Genomic DNA, 19,961 nt, shown 5'->3' with positions numbered 1-19,961 from the left:
TTCCTAGTTTGACACTAAAAATTCCAGAATCGATGAAAGTCTGTATACATAAATCCAGCTACTTATTATTAACCACTTTTTATCTGTGTGAATGTGGGAATTTAGAGTTCACTGTGTATAAAATATGATTATAACAAATACACACGTTATAAACATGAAATATATTATCATAGGTCAAGTGCGTGTGGTCATATATTACAGCCAGAGAAAGAATGGAAAAAGGTAGTGCTGTTATTATGATTGTTGTTACCATTGGTGGTAGTAAGAGCAGCATTAGCATTAGTAGGAGTCCAAGTGTTGTGTTGTTGTTTAGTCTCTAAGTCATGTCCAACTCTTTTGCAACCCCATGGATTGTCGCCCACCAGGTTCCTCTGTCCATGGGACTTCCTAGGCAAGATTACTGGATTGGGTTGCCATTCCCTTTTCCAGGGGATCTTCCCAACCCAGGGAATGATCCTGCATCTCCTACATTGGCAGGCACATTCTTTACTACTGAGCTATAGGGAAGCCCAGGTATTCTATTATATCAGTGTAGGTTTTAAGACAATTTTATTCTAAGGAGAAACAAGGACTAAAACTATGGATATATGTATGATAAAAATATGACTTAAAAACACAATTGTGAAATATATAAACATTTCTGGGTTGAAATATGACTGCTATCTGATTAGCCCAGATGGCCTGTCAAATAAAATTCGAAAGATTTGACAGAAACTGTGATAACATTTTGAAAGACACATTGAATAGTTTTTATGATAAGCTGTTAATTAAAGTCAATTGAAGGCACAAAATTTTTGGATCTTAATGGAAGACCCAAAAGTTTTAAAACATTATTAAAATTCTCTAGTAATAACTGAGACACTAATTAAAACACAAGAGATATAAAAATCATTTTTGTATTTAATTCTCTTAACTGTTTAAAAGAAACCAATCATTATTTTTTCTCTTCTAATTTCAAAAGTTTCATACACCCATAACAAAACAAGCTAATATGCTTTGCTGCTTTTCTGTCTAGCCTAATGATATGCTTACAGATTTGAAATCATTGTACTTTCCTCAACAATCTTTAATGAAGATATATTGCTGGTAATCTCACATAAAGCTGTCTTCCATATCACAAAATTGCATAAAAGCATAATACATGAAGCTCTGTAATTAAAGATGCTTGTATAGCTGTAGTTTGTTTCTCCTAAATATTCTGTTATTATAGGAAAAATAAACATATTTTACTTAATAAAATAATTTACAAATCAAGTAAAATGTAATTAAGAGGAGTAAAGAAATACAGGAAAATGGCACTTTGATTTAAGATCAAAGTCTGGGTAAACGAATATCCTGATGCATTGAAATAAAGCACAGGATACAGGATTGCATTTGTGGTCATCTCACGTTTCATAAAGTGTTTTACTTGGATTTTTATGTTTCATATTTTTTAAAGGAAGAAGGCATGTAATTTACTGGGGTATGCACTAGTGTTTAGTGCTTGTTCTTTGGGGACAGAGCTTCTATGAAATAGCAAGCATTTCTCTCAGGAGTGGTATAGTAAACCATGATAACATGACTCTCTTGCTTGAATTTAGGAAACAGCTTGGCTTTTTTCACTTAGGATACTATCGGCACTACTCCTGTTGTTGTCTTGCGGCCAGGTTGTGTCTGACTCTTCTGTGACACCGTGGCCTGTAGCCCGCCTGTGATGGATAAGAAATCCCTTAGATTTGGAGTCATAGGATGCTAGTCAGGTGGCAGCCACTGTGTCTTTATTACTTTTGAATCTCTTTGATGATGACTGAAATGGAATCTGTTCATTTGAAAAAGTGACATATCATTAAATACCTCATATATTTGGAATATGATTAAATCAGAGAAATATGTCTAAAGCACAATGTAGATCATAAAGTAACATCAAAATATTCCCTATTATTAATATGCTGCTACCTCAAAAATGTGTTTATTAAATCTTTCATTTCCTGGATTCTAGACAACTCTTGATGAATGTCAAAGAAGAGAGTGAAAAAGTTGGCTTAAAACTCAACATTCAGAAAATGAAGATCATGGCATCTGGTCCCATCACTTCATGGGAAGTAGATAGGGAAACTGTGGAAACAGAGTCAGACTTTATTTTGGGGGGCTCCAAAATCACAGCAGATGGTGACTGCAGCCATGAAATTAAAAGAGGCTTACTCCTTGGAAGAAAACTTATGACCAACCTAGATAGCATATTGAAAAGCAGAGACATACTTTGCCAACAAAGGTCCACCTAGTCAAGGCCATGTTTTTCCAGTGGTCGTGTATGGATGTGAGAGTTGGACTGTGAAGAAAACTGAGCACCGAAGAATTGATGCTTTTAAACTGTGGTGTTGGAGAAGACTCTTGAGAGTCCCTTGGACTGCAAGGAGGTCCAACCAGTCCATCCTAAAGGAGATCAGCCCTGGGATTTCTTTGGAAGGAATGATGCTAAAGCTGAAACTCCAGTACTTTGGCCACCTCATGTGAAGAGCTGACTCATTGGAAAAGACTCTGATGCTGGGAGGGATTGGGGGCAGGAGGATAAAGGAATGACAGAGGATGAGATGGCTGGATGGCATCACTGACTCGATGGACTGGAGTCTGAGTGAACTCCGGGAGTTGGTGATGGACAGGGAGGCCTGGCGTGCTGCGATTCATGGGGTTGCAAAGAGTCAGACACGACTGAGTGACTGAACTGAACTGAACTGAACTGAGACAACCCTATGTAGAGTAGATAATTTTTAATTCAATTCTCCATGAGGATATGGTTGAGATTTTTTTCATGTCCCATTATAACCAATTTTAAACACTTAGACATTATCTAATCCAAGTGTTTCCAAGACTAACTTACTTAAAATATATTTGGTTCTGTTACAGGTATATCTTAGAGTCATGTTTATTTGTAACCTGGATAGAACTCCATCTAAGTGAGGGTTTAAAAATATTCTCTGAGCATCATTCGAGGATGCCAGGTTTGTTGTATGTTCATTTAATTTTCACATTATTTTTTGAAATAATCTGAAATCTCAAACTTTTCTCTTCCAATTTTTCAAATATTACTTTTGGAAAGAAATATATGAGTATTCACATTTATAATAATATAACTCACTGTGGTATCACCACCACAGTATGAGAAATGGACAGTTGTATCTCCATTTTTCATACAAAAAGACATGCAGAAGGTATACACACACATATTGTCCAACAATGCATCACTAGGAAGTGGTGGAGTGGCCTTGCAAATGCAAGCATCCAGATTGAAGTGATTAAATCTCTATTGCTATACTTAAGCCAAACTATAAGGCAGATCTCACTAGTACTGTAATAAATGGAGTATTTTGTCTTCCTGTATCATTGTTTGCACACAGATAAAGCAATCTCATTAACTTTTCACTGTGGTACCTACTACTTATGGTGGCTACTTCAGTTGTCACCTCTCAGATACAGATTATTTACATTTAAGTAAATTAGAGTTTGCGCTGGATAATAAGTGCTTCCCAGGTGACACTAGTGGTAAAGAACCGGCCTGCCCATGTGGGAGACTCAGGAGACCTGGGTTTGATCCCTGGTTGGGACGATCCCCTGGAGGAGGGCATGGCAACCCACCCCAGTAGTATTGCCTAGAGAATCCTTGGACAGAGGAGCCTGGCAGGCTACAGTCCATTGGGTTGCAAAGAGTCAGACATGACTGAAGTGACTTAGCGCTTGATAATGGGACAGGAACCAAGAAAGATATACATTTTCCTTGACCCTTGAACAAGGACAAGGTTAGGGACACTGAAGGCTGCATGGTGAAACATTTACCTACAGTCTTTCTTCAATAACCACAGAGGACTGGATCCAGGACTTGCCGTCAGATTTCAAAATCTGGGGATGTTCAAGTCCCAGGGTCAGCCCTCTGTATCTGTGGTTCAACATCGTTGGATTCAGCAAGTGGATCATCTAGTACTGTGTTTATTGAAAAAAAAAACAACAACAACAACAATGGTATGTCAGTCGACTCATCCAGTTCAAATACGTGTTGTTCAAGGGTCAACTTATGTTGTTGTACAACTGAATAGCTAGATGGAAGGGAGAGTAACTAATACACTTCACTATTTATTTTCACATTTTAAAACATGTCTATTGTGTTGTTCCATATGATATTTCTATTTTTATATTTGTCTTGTACATTTTTTTGAGTGACAAGAATTGTTAAATTTAAAAAAATGATACATTTACTGAATCTCTGAATATTTTTAAAGAATCCTTAGAACATTTTTATTTCACTATTTTTTGAAATACAAGGCTTATTCACTGCACAATTTTATTTATTTATTTTCTATCCTATAATAAGCAGGAGCTTTATGAATTAAGATTTATATGATTTATATGTAATTATCTAAAGTAAGAAACAGAAGGCATTGCTGATTTCTGTCTCCAGATTTTTTATGTTCAAATGAAAAACATTATATAGTGCCTTGCTAAATATAGTAGACATCCAGTGAGCTTATAATCACTTTTGGAAAATATTTTCTCCAGTGTTAAAACTATAAACAACTCAGAAAACTAAAACCTCATCGTCTTCATTTCAATTCATAAAACTTCAACTAAAAATACTAAATCACCTCTTGCATTGATATAAATTAAAACAAATATAAATTAATTGCACATATTAATATAGTTAGATGGTGATTGCAGCCATGAAATTAAAAGATGCTTACTCCTTGAAAGGAAAGTTATGACCAACCTAGACAGTGAATTGAAAAGCAGAGACATTATGCTGTCAACAAAGGTTCATCTAGTCTAGGCCATGGTTTTTTCAGTGATCATGTATGGATACGAGAGCTGGATTATAAAGAAAGCTGAGCACTGAAAAATTGATGCTTTTGAACTGTGGTGTTGGAGAAGACTCTTGAGAGTCCCTTGGACTGCAAGGAGATCCAACCAGTCCATTCTAAAGAAAATCAGTCCTGAATATTCATTGGAAGGACTGATGTTGAAGCTGAAACTCCAATACTTTGGACACCTGATGCAAAGAGCTGACTCATTTGAAAAGACCCTCATACTGGGAAAGATTGAGAGCAGGAGGAGAAGGAGATGTCAGAGGATGAGATGGTTGGATGGCATCACCGACTCAATGGACATGGGTTTGGGTGAACTCCAGGAGTTGGTGATGGACAGGGAGGCCTGGTGTGCTGCAGTTCGTGGGGTTGCAAAGAGTTGGACATGACTGAGTGACTGAACTGAACTGATATGTTCTTTTAACCTAAATTATTTTATATTTCTTGTCTATAATTTAAAAATTCTCTATTTTAGATTTACAGGTTTTCATTTTTTGTAATCCATTCTAAATGCACCCTAGATTACTTTTGATATTTTTATCATATCTAATATGTGGCTGGAGGATTATTTACTTTTGTTTGTTTATTTGAAGGCACAAACAATCTGTGTTATATAATCTTCTTTAAGTTAAAGATCTGTAGATTTTAAGATACAATTCATGCAATAAAATAAATTAAGCAAGTATAATTTTAGGAAAATATAGCAAATGATGGTCAAATTGATGAAATTATTTCCATGGGTCCTGTTAACATGAATTGTTGATTACTTAATATGTACGGAATCACAGTTTTTGAGAGCAGTCTTTCAGACTTGTTCTGGATCCAGAAGGAATTCTTATCTTTCTCACTGGTTTTATCTAATAAATTAGCTGGCTACATTTAGCTTGTTTCTCACATGGAACTACCAGCTCCCAATTGCTTGCCACCAAATATCCACTGATTTTGAGAATACCCTTAGGCTGGAATTTTCCTAAGTTCTGTTCCAAAAAAGTTGACTCACCTAGGGAGAGTTTCAGACCTCTCTATTGTGGTGGCCTACCTCTCCCTCTGGGAAAATTTCTGAGCTGCTACTCCAGAGCTGGGTGAAGGGACTGGGGGCCCCTTCTCTCAGGTTGACACCTCTTTTCTGTGAGCCAGAAGATGGTCAGGAGCGCTGGTCTGTATTCAGGTCTTGCTTCTCTGAGTGTGGAACCTCCCACCCCACAACCAAACTGAAATGAGGGCTTTTGGGGTCCCAGTCTCCAGCCTGCTATGTCTGGTGTAGAAGTTCCATTCTGTGAGGGGGATACTGGATGCAAAAGGGAATCTCTCAACCCTGGGCTGCTCTTGCTTCTAATTTAGTCTCCGAAACATGGATTTGGGGAGGTGACATGTTGGTGCTCTGCCTCCCTTGGGGAGACACTACTGCCCTTGAGTGGAATCTGTGGGAGAGATTCTTGGTCACCCACTTAGAATGTAGCTTACATCTCATTCATTGTGGAAGTGGAGTTATGGTGCAAATGCCACTGACTCACAATTTTACAGGGTTGATTTAGTAAATTTTCTTCAATATACGCTTTAATATTTATAATATGCCTTTAGGTCAGTTTACAGTGATTTTAAATGGTTGGTTGGTTGGTGTTCATTTATTTATATATTTTTCTAATTTTTACCATTTACATATCACTTCATGGGAAATAGATGGGGAAACAGTGGAAACAGTGTCAGACTTTATTTTTTTGGGTTCCAAAATCACTGCAGATTGTGACTGCGGCCATGAAATTAAAAGACGCTTACTTCTTGGAAGGACAGTTATGACCAACCTAGATGGCATATTGAAAAGCAGAGACATTACTTTGCCAACAAAGGTCCGTCTAGTCAAGGCTATTGTTTTTCCAGTGGTCATGTATGGATGTGAGAGTTGGACTGTGAAGAAGGCTGAGCTCTGAAGAATTGATGCTTTTGAACTGTGGTGTTGGAGAAGACTCTTGAGAGTCCCTTGGACTGCAAGGAGATCCAACCAGTCCATTCTAAAGAAGATCAGTCCTGGGTGTTCTTTGGAAGGAATGATGCTGAAGCTGAAACTCCAGTACTTTGGCCACATCATGCAAAGAGTTGACACATTGGAAAAGACTCTGATGCTGGGAGGGATTGGGGGCAGGAAGAAAAGGTGACGACAGAGGATGAGATGGCTGGATGGCATCACCAAATCGATGGACGTGAATTTCAGTGAACTCCAGGAGTTGGTGATGGACAGGGAGGCCTGGCATACTGTTATTTATGGGGTCGCAAAGAGTCGGACATGATTGAGTGACTGAACTGAACTGACGAATCTTTTAGTTGGGTGAGGGTCCAGATATTTCCCCAAGGCACAATTCCAAAAGTCATCTGTCCTAAATATTTATTTGAAAACACTTAAGTAAGCTTCAGAACACAGAAAAATTAAAGACTGGAAACATACTGTAGGCAGGGTGAAGAGCATAAGCAAAGTTTCCAATGAGATTGTGAATATATGATACATTTAAGGAACAGAGAGTCCAGTTTCATTGAAACATTAGGGTCACAGGGAAGTGTTGAAAGAAGAGACTGGGAAGAAAGGATCACAGTTTCCACCGAGGAGAATAGAGGAATGCATGCTGGAGAAGACTCTTGGGTGTCCCCTTGGACAGCAAGGAGATCAAACCAGTTGAGCCTACAGGAAATCAATCTTGAATATTCATTTAAAGGACTGATACTGAATCTGAAGCTCCAATCGTTTATTCGCCTCGTGTGAGGAACTGACTCATTAGAAAAGACCCTGATTCTGGGAAAGATTGAAGGCAGAAAGAGAAGGGGTTGACAGAGGATGAGATGGTTGGATGGCATCCTGATTCAATGGACATGAGTTTGAGTAAACTCTGGGAGATAGTGAAGAAAGGGAAACCTGGTATGCTGCAATTCATGGGGTCACAAAGAGTCGGACATGACTTAGTGACTAAACAACAACAATGTTTAATTTGGTAGATAGTCTAATATTGTTGGTTACTTTAACAGATTCACATTTGGGCTTTTTTTAAATTTTATTTTTAATTGGAATATAATTTTTTTACAATGTTGTGTTAGTTTCTTCTGTACAACATGAATTAGCTCCAACTAGTCCATTCTAAAGGAGATCAGTCCTGGGTGTTCATTGGAAGGACTGATCCTAAAGCTGAAACTCCAATACTTTGGCCACCTCATGCGAAGAGTTGACCAATTGGAAAAGACTCTGATGCTGGGAGAAATTGGGGGAAGGAGGAGAAGGGGATGACAGAGGTTGAGATGGCCAGATGGCATCGCCGACTCGATGGACATGAATTTGAGTGAACTCTGGAAGTTGGTGATGGACAGGGAGGCCTGGCATGCTGCGATTCCTGGGGTCGCAAAGAGTTGGACACGACTGAGTGACTGAACTGAACTGAACTGATACATACATCCCCCTCTCCCACCCCACTCCCCAGTCCCACACTTCTAGATCATCACAGAGCACCTGGCTGAGCTCCCTGTGCTATACAGCAGCTTCGCACCAGCTAGCTATTTCACATGTGGTGGTGCTACTCTCCATGTCAATGTCCAGCTACACATGTCAATGCTACTCTCGCAATTCGTCCCACCCTTTCCTCTCCCTGTGTCCACAAGTCCATTTGCTACATTTGCATCTCTATTCCTGCCCTGCAAATACATTCATCAGCACCATTGATCAGGCAGGATAATAACAGCTTCCATAAAAGGTAGAAGGAAGTAAAGCTTTATTATAATTAAACATTAATATGAATATATAATGTGACTGTGAATTTTATGTATATATATATGAATTGTATTTATGTGTATATGATTCTGAATTTTATGAATACACAGTGGCTACCAGAGATCCCCTTCTTGAAAGCAAATTAAGAGCTTCAGTATTATTTAAAACTTGAGAAGAAGAGGGTTATGAACTTAAAACTCAGAAAGCTCATATTCATGATGAGAATTAAATTCCTTAGTGAATAATATTCTTATTCTTTTTTTTTCTTCTCATTCACAGGTCTTGTTCAGTACATAGGGGTGTGGTATGTGTATGAATGGTGGGTGGTCTTGGGTAGAAGTACCAAGACCTCCTTGGGTATCAACTTAATCCAGGTGTAGAAAACCCCATTTCCCCATTCATCAATCTGGCAACTCAGTGTCTTCCCACTCTTATTAGGGAAGCCTCTGTTAAATTCAAGCTGGAGTGGTACCATAAAAGTAGATGTTGGCTTTAGAACATAGGCCCAGAAACTGTGAACTGATATGAATGAGAAACTGCAGAGAGTACATGGCCAGTCTTCAGAAAATCATAATGGAATAAAATATTCCCATGAATTATTTTTTCATAGAAAAAATCAGTCATAACTAGATACACCTAAATATGTGTAGCACATACTTAAACTTTAACACAATGGTTGAGAGTGATGCAAATGTTCTCAACGATAACTGCTGCATCTGTTCACACCCTTTTGACATGGCCCTCTTGTGTGAAGAGTGATGCCATCCCCACCGACAGAAATGTAACGACTTCATGCTGAAGCACAAGAAAAAACAACAAAAAAAGATGCCAGATCGTTGGCTGTGCTGTCACTGTTTTCTTTCCCTAACACAGTTGTTGACAGCCAAAATTGAAAACACGCTGAGTTTCCCTCAGCACCTGATGTTGGTAGATACTTCATGTCAGAGGCACAGATCCTGAGATAGGTTAGGAGAGCACGGCAAAGGAAATAGAAGGGCACAGAAACATCTGAGGCCAAGACCGCTTATCTGTTGCTCTGTTGCCAGGAAAATTGAGTAAATACTGTTCAAGATTGCTCCTAGATACTCTGTTACAGACCTCAGTCTAAGAATCTCTTCCAATGAATGCTACCTCATGTAGGAGGAACCCACTTTCAAGGCAGGAGCACATTTAGATACTCAAGAAATGCTGAGGATTTACTTCTTTGTAAACTGATGACCCTTCCCCCCAAAAAAAGAAGTAGCCATCTTCTTAGAACATGAATGATTCTAGATGTATGAGACAAAGAAGAGATATATGATCTTTTCACTGATGTTCACTTGGACTGGGAAGAATATTAATTCATGTATTTTTATTTAAGAAAGAGATTATAATTTTTGGAAATATTTTGTGGTGCATAGTTTCTCAGATTTTGATTAAAAGCATGTAATAAAATCAAATAAGATCATTATATCTTAATTTTGGGCAGATGAACAATCTTTTTAGGAAGGGGAATGAAAAATAACTTCGCTAACATACTTTATCAGGTATTGACTGTCACAAGCTGGCACCAGGCGTATGTGTGTGTGTGTGTGTGTGTGTGTGTGTGTGTGTGTGTATATATATATACACTCTCAAACAAAGCAATAGAAATTAAAATAAGATGGGTCAGAATTGGAGAGAAGTTAACAGAAGATAAAATAAAAAGTGCACTACCCATTCCATTTGTCCATTCAAATGGTTTATGGGGTTTCTGCTGATAATTTATATATATAGTGTGTACATTTAGTAGCTATATTTGATGATACGTGCGTTCTTACTTTGAAGATTCTTAAAGCCATGTTGAATTTTTAGTAGTGAAAACTCCCCTTTTCCCTATTTTAATACATTCAAAAGTAAACATACATGATACACAACTCTTCCACTTTTCCTATAGTTCAAATTCTCTAGGATCTATTTAATTTAAATTCACATACAGTTTTATACACCCTCACATTCATTCTAATCCAAATTAACTTTAATGTATCTTTTCAATAGAATAATTTATCTATTAACAGTTTAGAAAAGAAAATGACTCCTAAGGGAATTCACCTTAGATATCATGAGACACACAATTTAAAAAGTCAAATATTTACTGCAATTATTATATACAATAAGTTAAAACTTATAATAAAAATGATTCTTATCTTTTGGAGGTCATCTTTTCTAAAATGTCCAATCCAAAAATACAAAATAAACCAATACAAAAGTAGCATAAGGAAAAAAAAAAGTTTCAGTTAAAGTGATGTGGGTGCTAAGTAGCTTCAGTCGTGCCCAACTCTTTGCGATCCTATGGACTATAGCCCCCCTAGGCTCCTCTGTCCATGGGATTCTCCAGGCAAGAATACTGGAATGGGGTGCCATGCCCTCCTCCAGGGGATCTTCCTGAATAGGGATCAAACCTGGGTCTCATAGCTCTTGCATTGGCACGCATATTCTTTACCACTAGAGCCACCTTGGAAGCCTTCAGATTAAGTAATACTATGGGATAAAACATATGGTTAAAATTAGACTGATGAATTAGGAACTTTGAGGTCATTTACTTCTGCAATTAACCTACCCTCACTGGGTACAATAAAAATTCATGTTGTTAGACACTTACTCTCCATTAATCCTTTTGTTAACTTCTCTCAGGCTCCTAATCTTACTCTCCAGTAACTGTTCCAAACATTTATTGTGCCTGATAAGCCTTGAATCCGAGGTAGGCAAATTAAATTCCACAGGCGAAATTTGGCCAAACTGCTGTTTTTACATGGCCCTGAAGCTAAGAATTACTTATTACATTTTAAAAGAGCTGGAACAGGGAAGAAAATACTGTCTGTGCTTGAAAATATGCTCCCTGAAAGCTTTGATCATGACTGCTTTAATTCTGACATCTCTATCTGCTTTTTGCCTTTTCATACTGTTCATAGGGTTCTCAAGGCAAGAATACTGGAGTGGTTTGCCATTCCCTTCAGGAAAGACTGAGGACAGGGGTAGAAGCGGGCAAGAGAGGATGAGATGGTTGGATCGTATCACCAACTCAATGGACATGAATTTGAGCAAACTCTGGGAGATGGTGATGGACGGGGAAGCCTGGCATGCTGCAGTCCATGGGGTCTCAAAATCGGGCATAACTTCGTGACTGAACAACTATCTTTGTAAGTTTTGCATCTATTGTTTGTCCTTTTTCATTTGATTTGAATCTCCCTGATTCTTGGTATGACAGGTGATTTTTTTTTAATTGAATATTGGATGTTTTTATATAAGATGCTGGGTCTTACTTATTTAAACCTTTTGTTTTAGCTATATTTTTCCATCACCATTCCATCAACAGAAAGTGCCAGTGTGCTGCCTCATTACTTCCAGGTGAAGGTAGAATTCTGGGGTCCGCACTTGGCCTGAGTGTGTTGATGGGAATTCTGGTTTCCCACATTTTCTCAACTGACACCAAGGTAGGGATTGCGTTGTTCAAGAGTGAGAGTCTTGACCCACCACTAGGCTTCCTATGACTCTACCCCAGATGGAAGGAGGGCTACAGAGAGACCTTACTATTGTCAGGTGTGAATATAAGTCCAGGCGACCCATGTGGTTTCTGATACCCTCAAATCTTCCCATTTCTCTCCAGCCCCAGCCCCTGGAAACCACCATTCAACTCTCTGTATCTATGAGTTCAGCTTTTTTTTTTTTTTTAGATTTCATGATACTATGATTTCACAGATAGAAATAGACACTACGAAATAAATACTATTTCATAGATACTATGATTTCATATATTATTTATCTTTCTCTGACTGACATATTTCATTTAGTATAATGCCCCTGAGGTCCATCCATACTATCACAAATGTCAAGATTTCCTTTTTTTCTCATGACTAAATAATATTCCATTGGGCATATGTATTATATGTGTGTGTATCTGTATACATATATATATATATAAAAAATATATATATATAATATCTATAATACATCATCCTTGTGTGGGCACTGAAGTTGCTTCCATATCTTGCCTATTGTGAATAATGCTGCAATGAATATGGGAGTGAAGAAATTTCTTTGAGACCTGGATTTCATTTCCTTTGGATATATACCTGGAATTGAGATAGCAAGGTCACATGTTTCTATTTTAATTTTTGAGAGACTTCTACCTGTTTTCTACAAATGGCTATGCCAGTTTACATGCCCATCAATAGTGCAAACAGATCCCCTTTCCTCCACATCCTTTCCAACACTTATTGCTTGTCTTTTTGTTAATAAATCCTAACAGGTGTGAAGTGATATCCCATCGCGGTTTTTTTTTTAAAGAATAACTGGGAGTTTATTTTGCTTTTAAATTAATTTTTGTTGGACTATGGTTGCTTACAAAGCTGTGGTAGTTTCTACTCTACTCACCATGGTCTTTATTTTTATTTTCCTGATGATTAGTAATATTGATCATCTTTTCATGTATCTGTTGGTCATTAGGATGTCTTCTTCAAACAAATGTCTATTCAGTTCTTTGCCTCACCATTTTTAAAAATTAAATTGTTCTTTTTAGGATAGATCTGCTATCCTAAATCCTTCATCTGCAGATCTATTGATTTCCCCTTCATTTTTGGAGTACATGTTGCTGAGTAGAAGATTCTGGGTGAACAGTTTTTATTCTTCAACCCTTAAAGAAAGTTTTTTTTCTATTAAACTGCACAAGTATTTTTTGTTTGTTTTTATTGAAAGATAATTGCTTTCCAATGTTGTGTTAGTTTCTGCTGTACAACGAAGTGAATCAGCTGTGTGTATACATATGTCCCCTCCCTCTTGAGGCTGTTTCCAGCCCCTCGCCTCACCCCACCCCTCTAGGTCATCAGAAAGTACCACGTTGAGCTCCCTGTGCTCTATAGCAGCTTCCCACTAGCTATCTGTTTCACATACGGTAGTATGAAACCTAGTCTCCCGGTTTGTCCCACTCCCCTTCCCTCCCTTTGTCCACGTGTCCACCTCTACATCTGTGTTTCTATTCCTACCCTGGAAATAGGTTCATCTCTAATGTTTTTCCAGATCAGTTAGGCCATACACTTTTTATTAATCAATATTTTTAGAGAGTATTAAATTTTATCCCTACCATCTCCCCCCCCTACACAAATATTTTCTTTCTCTCATCTTTCCTCTTACTCACCTTACCACATTCCATCACTCCTACTCCCTCCAATAAATATTCAAAATGTTTTTATTTCCACACATTTGAATATAGTAGCTAGTAGCTACTGGTCACAAGTGTCTACTGAGTGCTTGAAGTGTGGGTAGTCCGAACTGTGAAGTATCATAAATGTAAGATATACACCAAATTTCAAGGACTTAATTTAAAAATAGAATGTGAAATATGGCATTAATATTTTTAAAATACCAATTCAGATGCTCCAAGCCATTGCTTTTCAGATGGATGTAACAGGCTTTTTCTTCCTCTCTCCTTTCCTTTCTCCATTCTTTCCAACTTTAAAAATCTAAACTCGTAAAGCAGTTCTTAGAAATAATACAAATAGCATCTATATACCCTTTACCAAGATTCTCATAATGGTAACATCTTAATAAACTACAGTATCATATCCTAGTTAGGACATTGACTTTGATACAGTCTAAATACTGTAGCATCATAATGATTTTTCCCTTTTATAACCACACTTACCTCTATTCCCAGAGGCCTCCAACTTAATTCCTGTCCACTACTGGTATGTTTTGTATTCCTGTAACTTGTCTTTTCAAGAGCATTGTGTAAATGGAATGATATATTATGTAATGTTTTTGAGATTGGCTTTTCTCACTCAGACTAACTCTCTGGGATTTCTTCTAGGTTGTTGGGAGTATTACTGACTCATTTCTTTGATTATTAAGCAATACTCCGTGCTATGAATATATCAGTTCATTTAATCATTTTCTCATTCCACTACATCTGATTTATTTTCAAGATTTATTGTTACTGTAAAGCTGCTATAAACATTTTTGAGCAGGTTTTGGGTGAACATAAGTCTTCAGTTCTCTGGGATAAATGTTCAGAAGCATAATCACTGTGCTCTATGGAAAGTGCATACTTGGTTTAAAAAACAAAGTCTATCTGTTTTTAGGAGGAATAATACCTCTTTACATTCCCAACAGCAAGCTATAAGTTATCCACTTTCTGTACATCCTCAACAGCAATTAAAGTTGTCATGATTTTTAATTTTTGCCATACTGATAGGTATACAATGCTATCTCCTTGTGGTTCTAATTTGCATTTCCCAAATGGTTAATGATATAGAACATCTTTTCCTGTGCTAATTTGCCATCTGTTTATCCTCATAAGTAAAATGTTTGTCTTCTGCTCATTTTCAAGTTGAATTGTTTTTCACTATTGAGTTTTTAGGATTCTTTATATATTTTAGATACGAGTGTGTTTTGAGATATGTGTTTTGCAAACATTTTCTCCTACTCTGTAGCTTGTCTTTTCATCTTTTTAACATCATCTTTTGAAGAAAAAAATTTTAAATTTTGATGCAGTCCAACCTACCAGGTTTTCCTTTTATGGATAGTGTTTTTGGTATCAAATCTCTTTGCTTACCCCTAGACTTTATCCCATATTGTTTTGAAAATTTCTATAATTTTATGTTTTTTATTTAAGTCCATAATCCATCCTAAGCTAAGTTTTGAATAAGGTGGGAGACTTATACTTAGGTGATGATTATTAATTAAATGATTGATGATGATTGATTTTTGTCCCTAGGTTGTTTAGTGCAAATTTCTGCATCTTCTTGTTGGCTTGACCCTTTAATCATTATATTATGTCGCTCTTTGTGTGCTCAGTCGCTCAGTCATGTCTGACTCTTTGTGACCCCCATGGACTGTAGCCCACCAGGCTCCTTTGTCCATAGAGATTCTCCAGGCAAGAATACTGGAGTGGGTTGCCATGCCCTTCTGCAAGCGATCTTCAAAACCCAGGGATCGAACCTGCATCTCCCACGTTGCAGGCGAATTCTTAACCATCTGAACCACTAGGGAAGCCCATATGTTCCTCTTTATCTCTGGTCATTTTATTTGCTCTGAAGGTTACTTATCTTATATAATACACCCACTTCTACTTTCCTTTCATTTTTTTTTGATATATCCTTTTCCTTGCTTTCAAATCACCTATATCATTATATTTGAAGTGAATTCCTTATGGACAGACTATATTCGCCTCTGCCAATTTCTGTCTTTTAATTGTTGTGTTAAACCATCTGTATTTAATGATCTGTTAGAGCTTGTCTGTCACTTAATTTTTCTATCTTCTACTTTTTCCTTTACATATTTTTATGTTTTTAGTTTTCATTTTCCTGTCTTCCTACAGGTTACACGAATATATGGGAATTCCACTTCTATTTAGCCATAGTGTTTGTGGTTTTTCTAGGTACTGCATTATTTATACACATAATTTAACTACTGAGGTCATCATTTTATCACTGTGAATAAAGTATAGAAAGTTTATTTCATTTTACATAACTTCACTCTCTGCCCCTCTCTTAGAATATAATTGTTCCAAACATTCCCTATTCCATATATTTATAACAGAATCATACAATATTAAAAATTTATTTCCACTGCCAGATATAATATAAAGTGTCAATAGAAAGAAATCCTTGTCTATTCATTCAAATTTTTAATTAGTATATGTTTTCTTCCATTCTGACTTTCCAATACACCTTGTATTTAAAAACAATCATTTTCTTTCTTTTTAGATGACTTCTTTCTTAAGCAATACTTTGACAAGTGTCTGTGGACATGGTTGGGGGTGACTTGGAGAGTGAAAAGCAAAGGATGAATGAAGCCAATCATCATATGTAAGTAACTCTTTAAAGTCTAGTATGAAAAGAAGAGCCCCAAATAGGACAACAGCTAGAATGAAGGACGGTGAGCTTTGAAGGCAGTTTTGTTTGTTTTTAAAATGGTAGAATGTGTATCTATTGATAGAAAAGAAACATTACAGAAGCTGGGGATAAGGTGTATAAAAGAAAATATTGGGACTTTACATCACAATTGCAACTATATCTTGGAGCTCTCACACCGCAAGTAGTGAGTAGCCCCTGCTCTTCACCACTAGAAACAGCCCACGTGCAATAATGAAGAGCCTGTGCACCTTATCAAAGACCCACTGCAGCCAAAAAAATTTTTTAAATAGTAAAGAAAATATTAAATTAAGGTTTTAAATAAATGACAAAGTAGGAGAAATCTAATTTTAAGCATTAAAAGTACATGTGTTTGGCAAGAGAGATCTTTTCCCTGCTTTGACAGGAAGGGACAGAATAGACAAATGTATATGATATCACTTTTATATGGAACATAAAAAATGGTACCAATGAACTTATTTACAAAACAGACATAGAAAACAAACTTATGGTTTTGAAAGGGGAAATGGAGATAAATTGGGAGTGTAAGATTAACAGGTCCCCCTGTCATATGTGAGACAGATAACAAAGATATATAACTTATATAAACAACAAGAATTTACTGTATAGCATGGGGAATATATTCAACATTTTATGAAAAACTATAATGGAAAATAATCCAAAATACAGATATACATGTATATGTATAACTGAATCACTTGCTGTACACCTAAAACTAACATAATATTATAAATCAGCTATACCTAAAAAAAAATAAGATAGGAGGGATGTTTGGGTATCTCATGATGGGAGCACACACAGTTTTCCAACTGTCATACTTTTTTTTTTTCCTCAACAAGCAATAAGACAATTTACTTCCTGAAAGGAAGGGCAAAGGAGAAAATTTATTATAAGTTCTGATAGAAAGACGTGAAATGGGGCAAACAGATAAATGGAGATGAAGTTATTTCAGAAACACAGTAAGAGACTCAGACATGTTGAGGGCAAATTTTCACTTAAAAACTTTTGGGGAAATTTATTAACTATGATTTATCAATTTTGTAGTTAAAGGTCTTTATATTTTTTAAACTTATTTTTATTATATGGTTTTCTTGTATATCCTGACTCTTTCTTGCTCAAGGAATTTGGGCTACATAGGGGAGATATGAAAATACTAAGTGGAATCCTTAATTAAATATTCAAGCATGCTTGCATTTTTACATTTGCAACATATATAAGTAAGTAGCAAAATATATGAATGTGGATTGTTTTAAAATGTTCACTTGAGATTATTGCAACATCTGGTTTATGGTTCACCAACAATATCAATAAGAAAATAAATACAATATGCTATTTTGAGCTATAAATCATATTTAATCATCCTCTAAGAGCTTATAAACCCTTGTGTGCATAATATCTCGTTGTCATAAATTCTCCTTACTCAGGGAGGTAGTAATATGTACTTTTTAAAAATTCTGGCTTCAATGTAGTAAGTTTGTTGTTCTAAGATCTTGCTTGACCACCTACAACATGTGTTTGTAAATCCCTATATACAGCTTTGTATTTTTCATGAGGCTTTCTATTCCAATAAGAACAGCTGGTGAAATTAAGGTTACTGTCCTAAATTTCAGTTAGAAGCCATTGGTGTAAACCTATTTTCAGGATCATTTGCTTAGCTCTGGAATAAACTCCTTTTAGTTGTTAGAAATGTAATCTGACTTTGCTAATGTTTAGCTCAAGAATGGATATCAAGAAGCTCTGAAAAGTCAATAAAATGTCATAGTAGATTTTTTAAATTAGTTTGGCCTGGGCATCAATAACTTTGGTGGCATTATTTGTTAAAATATAGATTTTTTAATTTTTGCAATTATTTGTTTATTCACTTTTGTTTGCATTGAAGAGTTTTCCTTTCAATTTTTAAAGAAAGGATCTCACTGAAATTTATAAAAGATTTCAGAGTTTAAAAACCCTATAGTCATCTGTTCCAACTCCATCAATTTACAAATAAAATCATCAGGAAATACACATAATATGTGCCAATTGGTAATAATGCAAAGTGATATAGACCCCCATTCATCTTGGATATCTGCCTTTTCCAATAGAGTACTATTCCTTTTATTTTCTGATATGACTATACTGATCGATTGTACATTCTTATAGTAGAAAGGGCTGTAGGAAAACAGAACAGCTTTCCTATCCCAAAATTGAGTGTCATTTGTTGGAATTTTGAAATTTAATCAGATTAACACCTTTGAAACTGAATGACTCATTGAAAGACTGGTTAGAAATTAAAAGAGCAATTTAGGATAATAAAAATATTTGGAAAATGTGACTTAGGTATGCTTCTCTTCAGATTAAAATTATACTCTAGTCACTGGTCAATCCACTTTGGTGACCATAGTCTGTGAAAACTAGAGCATAGAGTTGCAGAATTGTTTGAAGAAGACAGATCCTAAAGAGAATCAGAAGTGAAGTGAAGTTGCTCAGTTGTGTCTGACTCCTTGCAATCCCATGGACTGTAGCCTACCAGGATCCTCTGTCCATTGGATTTTCCAGGCAAAAGTACTGGAGTGGGTTGCCATCAGAAGGGCTTGAATATTAACTCTCTGTTAATCATATTAAATTCATTCATCAGATAATTTATTTCTTCTCACAGGAAGTGATAGAAGAGTTATGGCAATGCCAAAGGAAATGTCATAATAGAAGATCCTCTTTATGCAAAAGTAAGAAGCATAAAAGAGATAAAAATACAAGATAGTAGGAAAAAATCGTATTATCAACTGAACCCCTCTAAATCCTTAGTACAGTATTGTACTAAGCATGATTGTGGCCATGATATGAATATTTTGGTGGTATAATGAAGCCAATATAGGAACTTTGAATTAAACACATCCCACTATCTTCTAAAAATACTGAAGATGGTAGAAAAAAACACACAAAAACAGAATTAAGCCAGAAATCTAAAATAAAGTAGGAGAAAATTCTAGTACCTTTAACAGATATTAAACAGGGTTCATAATTATCAAAGAGATATTTGAAAAAGGGAAATAGAAATTATCAATTTATCTATTTAATGCTATCATAAGGTCACAAGTCAAAAAAAAAAAAAAAAAAGAAAGAAAAAAATATGGTAGAGAAAAGTGAGAAAGACATACCATATCTTCCCTACTCAGTCTCTCTACTCAAAGACTCAAGTTCTGTATCAGAAAATTAGACCTAGTCCCTCTCATGATATTCAAAGGAGACAAAGGAAGTAGGGATGCAGTTATTTAGCTGTGATGTCCATGACTCATGAAAAATAGAGGTAGTAATGAAAAAGAAAGGTAAAACTCTTTCAGCAGAGGATGCTGCAAATTTTTGCTCATGTTCTCCATCAGTTCAAATCGCTGAATAATACAGATAAATCTGAGACACCATTATCTTCTTGTGTGCGAGGTAGTAAAGGCTTCTGAAAACTTGAAGTTTGAATGAAAGTTTTAGACATCAATCTGATATCTGGCTCAACTAGTGCTGTTAAAT

At 36.2% G+C, this 19,961-nt stretch overlaps 1 long non-coding RNA gene across 1 annotated transcript in view; it reads left to right on the top strand.

Annotated features, from left to right (window-relative positions):
* LOC139186227 (uncharacterized) overlaps positions 1–19,570 on the top strand; it is a 51,719-nt gene extending 32,149 nt beyond the window's left edge. The window contains exons 2-3 of the long non-coding RNA XR_011569788.1: positions 11,505–11,732; positions 16,296–19,570. This is a non-coding gene — a long non-coding RNA (uncharacterized lncRNA). The remainder of the gene's footprint in view (positions 1–11,504; positions 11,733–16,295) is intronic.
* Positions 19,571–19,961: the final 391 nt, after the last annotated feature.

Source organism: Bos indicus, chromosome 12 (assembly GCF_029378745.1).
Source record: "Bos indicus isolate NIAB-ARS_2022 breed Sahiwal x Tharparkar chromosome 12, NIAB-ARS_B.indTharparkar_mat_pri_1.0, whole genome shotgun sequence".
Lineage (NCBI taxonomy): Eukaryota > Metazoa > Chordata > Mammalia > Artiodactyla > Bovidae > Bos > Bos indicus.
This window is presented reverse-complemented; position numbering and strand designations above follow the sequence as displayed.